Here is a 7,086-nt window from a genome sequence, read left to right as displayed (position 1 = left end):
TAATTTTTTTAAAACGTTGAAAGTGGGAGAAAACAAGTGGAGGATAGGGTGTGGGTTACAGAAATACATTACATTCATGTTGCTAGTATTTCTATTGCTGTGATAAACATCAAGACAAAGGCATCTTGGAGAGGAAAGGGTTTATCTTATCTTACAGTTTGTAGTCCACTATCAGGAAAAGTCAAGGTAAGAACCTGAAGAGAGGGTGCTGAAACAGAGGCAATGGAGGAGCTGCTACTTAAATTTGTTCCGGTGGCTTGCTCAGTCTACTTTCTTACAGCACCAAGAACCATGAAGCCCATACACTGGACCCTGCCACATCAATCAACAATGGAGAAAACGCACCATAAGCCAATCCGGTGGGGATATTTCTCAACTGAGGTTCTCTCTTCCAAAATGATTCTAGCTTGTGTCAAGTTAACATAAAACCCGGCCCGTACCATGTATAAAGTTGTCAATGAATTAAAAATTTTTAAACGGTATTTCTGGAATTTCCTAATTTTAGGACCACAGTCTCCTTTGTCAACCAAAACAGTAAAGACGTGGGAATTTATGGAATTGCTAGTTTGAATTATTATTGCAGAACAGTTGTTAATGTGGGGGGAAATTCTTCTCAATCTTTTCTCTATGATCTATGACGTCAAGGATTTTTATATATCTTGCGCAATATCTTTTATATTTCCCAATTCTGACGCCCTAGGTACAAAGGACCTCCGCACATTCACAACGGGTTTATAATTCAGTGCAGCGTAGATGCGAGGCTGTCCCTCTCGGCCACTTCTCCCCTGGAAACACTAATAACGATGCCCATGCATACAAGCAGCGTTAATACATCCGCCTAAACCCAGATGCAGAGTATTTCCTTCTTCGAAATGCCCGTAAGCCACTTCAATGTCCCCAGATCCCAAACTCTGCGGTTGCAATACTACACTATCCACATTTTACTAACTGCATACAACTATGACCGTTTGAGAGCGCGGCTAAGGCTCCTTCCATGGCCACTTAAGGAGCCTGGGTGAAGGAGAGTCCAGAAAGCCAGTCACCTGCAACCCTGCAGGGGCTCTGCGGGAGCTCCGTGAGCAGACGCCCAACCCCACGCCCGGGCCTCCGCAGGCCCAGCTCCACTCCAGCAGACGAGCCAGACTTCCGCCGACCAACGAAGAACAGGGCTTGCCAGCTTAAAAGGCACCCGCTCCCGGGAGCTGGAGCTCGCCTCTCACTTCCGCACTGAGAGTCGGAGATCTCGCGAGATCTCGCTACAGCTAGCGTTCTAGCCCCGCCGGGGTCAACCCGGGTCAGTGTCCCGGCCTCCCCCTCCATCACCGCCCGCTGCTAGTGCTGGTTCCTGGGGGGGTCCCAGCTTTTCCAGGGACCGGTTTGCATTAGTACGAACAAGTGTACTAAAGCCGTTGGTTCTTAACACGATGTAGCTAGTCGCATTGGTGGTTCAGTGGTAGAATTCTCGCCTGCCACGCGGGAGGCCCGGGTTCGATTCCCGGCCAATGCACTGCTTGTTTTTCTTGAATGGCTGTCAGAAAACAGCGCTAAAGATTCGGACCAAGAGGCGGTGACACCCTTGCGCTTTGGGTGCATCACACAGGTCTCTATCCCTGTAATCTAGTCCTCACGGAAATGCATCCTTTTTCCTCCCCTACTCTTATGGAACTGGGTAAATCATGGCTCCAGGAGCAGCCGTCGATCGCTGACAACAGTTAAAACGTGGTCCTACCTCAGCTCTAAGACCTCCTTTCTGTAGTACAGCAATTGTCAACAGATCTCTCCACCTCTTGGATTCCCAGGAAATGCCATTGCCTAGATTTGGATCCCCCCACAGCCTCAGGAGCACATGAAAATCCATATATTTTTTAAAAGATGTATTTATTATTATGTCAAAATACACTGTAGCTGTCTTCAGACACACCAGAAGAGGGCATCAGATCTCGCTACAGATGGTTGTGAGCCACCATGTGGTTGCTGGGAATTGAACTCAGGACCTTCAGAAGAGCAGTCGATGCTCTTAACTGCTGAGCCATCTCTCCAGCCCCCATATGTTTTTCTGCTGTGCAGTTGTGAACAGCTTGCTTAACCATTCTGAGATTCTTTCTTCAGCCGATACATGGACTAATAGTAGTCATTTATCATAGGTATATTGGGTTAGAGGAACACCCCTTGTTTATTTCATAGTACACTCTCAATAAATGGGATCCAGAGCTATTAATTCTTCTTGGTCCCCTTATGTGTTGTGCTTCGTGTGGGAGGTGCTGAAGCCACAAGTGAATGAACAGAGGAAGAAATCAAATAAATCTGGCCAGACAGCAGTTGGCCGCCACCTCTACCCACTCAGCTGCTTCCTCTCAGATCTGGTGTCACTCTAAAGGGCTTGAAGAGGGACATGACTGTTTGTCTTCTCTCCCCCAAACATTATGTATTAGTGTCACTAAAATCACATACAGAAAATTGTGCAAATCTTGAAGGTGCCTGAAGGTTCATTTTCACAAAATGAACACACTATGTAGAGTAATACCAGTTCCTAGTGCCATGTCCCCTGCTAGCCAGTCCTCCCCCTGCATGGATAACCACTGTCCTGGCTTCTGATATGAATTTGTTCTGCCTGATTTTGTAGGATTTAACTGGACCTTATAGTCTGTACTCTACTGTAACCTCCAAGATTTCCCTGTGTCCTGCCTTCAGGAGGAAGTGACCCGGGGAGTCGCCTTTCACGTGGACAGGCCTGCTACCCACCTCAGTGTCTCCAATCCTCTCTGAGGCAGGCTTGTGTTTGCTGCTCTTCTCCTGCTGCCCAATCCTCTCCATTAGAGGTGAGAAAGCATTTTCAGCGCCTCCCCTGGGGATGTACTGAATGATAGGAATGTCCATGCCCAGCCCCATGGGCTCCCATCTTCTATGTCTGGTGTGTGCTGTCCCTCCTCCAGCAAGGCCCCATTCTCCTGATGGTTAGCTGGTGTGTGTGTGTGTGTGTGTGTGTGTGTGTGTGTGTGTGTGTGTGTGTGGTGCTGTTCCTGCCAGCGGTCTGGTGTGTTCACCACACTCTCCCACCCCACTATACTTGGCTATTCAATCCTAGACCCTAAATATAGACATCCAAAAGATTCCTGGTACTATGCAGCTTAAAGCACGTGGCTCAAGAATCCGGAAGCTCCACCAGGAGGAGGCAGTATTGCCTGACAAAACAAAGTAGCTCTGTCAAGAAACCCCATTACATAGATGCCATTAAAACCCATGTGACACTGATAAAACCAGGGCTCCCAGAAATGCAAATACATATGTAAGTCTTATTCTTCATTAATGTGGAGTCCTTAGGAGTCCCACTCAATACGGACCTGAATGTCTGTATGACCATTCAGGAGACTAGCGAAGACCTTTTGGCATAATATCTTCAGAGTAATTGGAAGCTAAGAATGATGGCATATGCCTGTAATTCCAGTTCCCAGACAACACAGGCAGGAGAATTAGAGTTTGTGGCCATCCTGGAATACACAGGGACCTTGCCTTTAAAAAGAATTCTGGAAGAAGTGGGCAGGATGAAGAGGTGGCTTGCAGGCTAAGAGCACTGGCTGCTCTGGCAAAGCACCCAGGTTCAATTCCCAGCACCCACATTATGACTTGCAACATCTGTACCTCCAGTTCCAGGGGATCTTGTGCCCCCTTCAGGCATATACTGGGACCAGGCACTCACATGGTGCATAGACATAAATGCAGGCAAATACATATACAAACACATACACACATACACATAACATATACATACACAAACATATACAAGTCTTTTTAATTAAAAGAAAATTCCAGGAGTGGAGCTGATAAGATGACGCAGTGGGTAAAAGTGATTGCCTAATGCTACAAGTCTGATGACCTGAGTTTGAACCCAGAACCTACCCAAAGGTTGAAAGAATCAACTCTACAAGGTTGTTTTCTAACCTGAACACAAACACACATACAGAGAGAGAGAGAGAGAGAGAGAGAGAATAAAATTATTACTAAAGGGCTAGAGAGATCTGTAGTGGGCTCTGATGCCCTCCTCTAGTGTGTCTGAAGACAGCAGCAATATACTCATATACATAAAATAAATAATTCTTTAAAAATATTGTTAATAATTCTGGGAGATGGGTGCTTTTATTTGCATATTGCAGAAGCACATAGAGAGGCCAGAAAAGTCATTTTGTTCCGGCGGTCATGTGGGAAATGAGAAATAGAATGGGTCCAACCTGGCCACCTCATAGGCAGAGCCCAGAGCCTAGGATCAGCCCAGATCCAAACGGAGGAAACAGCACATAGGTGTGAGATGTGGGTCATAGGAGACCAGCTGCTGAAGGGGCTGAGGCAGGCAGGGACAGCACAGGGAAGGACACACAGTTGAGCTTCAGAGTAACTGAAGAGAGAACTGTGCAAGGGAGAGAATGAGAGTGATTATGGAAGACGTTGGAGGACCCCAATGGTGTGTCCAAAAGCCTGTGTGGGAGGCCTATAGATGCTCAGCATCAGATCCTCCATTCCATGCAAGAGATTCTCTTAGTGGAAATTGCTTCCCCCCCACCCTTGGCTCCCACTCAGACCCTGGATCTTTACAAAGTGACTCACAGAGTTTTATAATTCACTGCAGAAGCAGCAACAGGCTGTGTCAGGGCTGTGGTAGCTGTCTGAGGAGTAGCAGAAGTTGTCTGAGGGGTGGCTGTGGCTGTGGCTGTGGCTGTGGCTGTGGCTGTGGCTGTGGCTGTGGCTGTAGCAGTAGCAGTAGTTGGATGTAGCTGTAGCTGTAGCAGTGGCTGTAGCTGTAGCAGTGGATGTGGCTGTGGCTCTAGCAGTGGCTGTGGCTATGGCTGTGGCTGTAGCAGCAGCTGTAGCAGTAGCAGTAATTGGATGTAGCTGTAGCTGTAGCAGTGGCTGTAGCCGTAGTAGTGGTTGTAGCTGTAGCAGTGGATGTGGCTGTGGCTGTGGCTGTGGCTGTGGCTGTGGCTGTGGCTGTGGCTGTGGCTGTGGCTGTAGCAGTAGCTGTAGCAGTAGCCGTAGCTGTAGCTAAGGCTGTAGCTGTAGCTACATCAGTAGCTGTGGTTGTAGCTGTAGCTGTTTGAGGACTCAGCCACTACAGCCTGCTACCTGTCTCCTTCTGAGACTGGACTTAGTTGAAGTCAGGTGCCAAATTTTTTTCAGCCCCTACCTACTCTCAAGACTGACTTGTTTGTTTGCTTGTTTGTTTGTTTTTAAGACATTTTCAGGACTGAGGGGATGGGTCAATGGTTAAGAGCACTGGCTGCTCTTCCAGAGGACCTGGGTTCAATGCTCATTACCCACATGTTAGCTCACAACTGTCTGTAACCCCAGTTCTAGGGAATCCAACACCCTTACACACAGCTAAGCAAAACACCAGTGCATGTAAAAATTAAAAAAATAAATCAATCAATGTATAAAAGAAAGATGTTCTCATCTGCCCCAAGATGACCTTGGACTTCTGGTCCTCCTATCTCAGCCTCCCAGGTCCTAGTGTTGCAGACAAGTACCATTATACATAGTTTTATGTGATGCTAGGAGTCAAACCCAGGTCTTCAGGTAGACTGCGCAGGCACTCTACCAACTGAAATACAGCTCTAGGCCACAAGGCTGGTTCTTGAGGCCTCCCGTCAACACTGGGAGTTACTCAATATCATTCAGGAAATTCTTCTTCCTTGTAAGTGAATCAGGCTCCATTTCTGTTGTCTGCAATTAAGAGCCTTAATTAGTACAAAGATCCATTGAAAGCTTCAGGGGGGGAAACTGTATGCACATTATGTAAGAGGAAACTAGAAGGCTCTAATGGCAATGGATTGAAGAGAGAGAAGAGAACAAGGTCGTTGTAAGGTCTGAGAGGTTCGGAGGGCATAGACTCGGGAGCAGGATGCCCATCGGTGTGAATATGGAAAGAAAATAAGCAGGTGAATCCACAGAGACAGCAACTGTGAGGCTGAGTGGTGGGAAGATGATGTTACAAGAGAACAAAAGTCATTTACAGGGAACCGGCTTAAAGGGGACAGGCCCTCATTGACTCAGCAAATATTAAGTGTCTGTTGTATACCAGGGACTGAGAGGCATCCAAAAGAAGAATAGCCTTGAAAAAGAAGGACTCAGTTCTTTGATGAACAAATGCATAGCTAAATAATGAATCTACATTATTAAAGCTTGCTTTGGAGTGCTATACACCCACCCACCAAAACGCATCTAGCTGGCGAGTAGAATTTCAGAAAAGATCTTATGAAGTACAGCTGGGCCAAAGACAGGGAGATTAGCAGTCATTTCCATAGATGTTCATCTATTCATTCATTCAGCCATATTTATTGAGCATCTACTATGTACTCAATTCCATTCCTTGTATTAGAAACACAGAGCTGGGGTTGGAGAGATGACTCAGTGTTTAAGAGCACTGACTGCTCTTTAAGAGGTCCTGAGTTCAACTCCCAGCAACAACTTGGTGGCTCACAACCACCTGTAATGGGAGGCGATGCCCTCTTCTTGTGTGTCTGAAGACATCTACATTGTACTCACATAAGTAAAATTTAACTAAAATAACTTATTTCATTTAAAAAATAAAGAAAAGAAACACAGAACCTACACACACATCCACACACGTGCACGCGTGCACACACATGAGCAAAAGTGAGTCTGAGCTTTTGTGGAGTTATTGGCATAGAGAGAGAGGCACACAACAAACAGATACCTGTGGTGGACTTGATGTGAAATGCAGGCCTCTGTGACTCCAGGGTTTTTAACACAAAGATCTGAAAGGATGGATGTCACTTCCCAAATGGAAAGGATTCAGGAATTTCCCTAAAGCTCCGAAAGGGAATGGGATTGTTTCCAGCCTCTGTCCCGTTTCTTTTTGAATCATTTCATTCAAAAGTCATGATATAGGTTGAGCCAAAGGATGTGTGGCATCCCTGCTATAGACACAAAGGGGACTACAGAAGAGCAGAGGTTCTGGAAGCCCAGCACAGAGGGCGATAACACCTGTAAGGGGAGTGGATGAAGTGGTGGTAGCAAGAAGAGAGAAAGAAATACAAAAGAAAAAAGAGAGAAAGTAGCCGGGTGTGGTGGCGC

The 7,086-nt window shown here is 46.5% G+C and overlaps 1 non-coding gene across 1 annotated transcript; it reads left to right on the top strand.

Annotated features, from left to right (window-relative positions):
- The first annotated feature begins 1,436 nt into the window (after positions 1-1,436).
- Positions 1,437-1,507, top strand: Trnag-gcc (transfer RNA glycine (anticodon GCC)). Its single transcript has one exon. It is a non-coding gene; the product is annotated as a tRNA-Gly (tRNA).
- Positions 1,508-7,086: the final 5,579 nt, after the last annotated feature.

Source organism: Mus caroli, unplaced genomic scaffold (genome assembly GCF_978045245.1).
Source record: "Mus caroli unplaced genomic scaffold, Mus_caroli_1 scaffold_1, whole genome shotgun sequence".
Lineage (NCBI taxonomy): Eukaryota > Metazoa > Chordata > Mammalia > Rodentia > Muridae > Mus > Mus caroli.
This window is presented reverse-complemented; position numbering and strand designations above follow the sequence as displayed.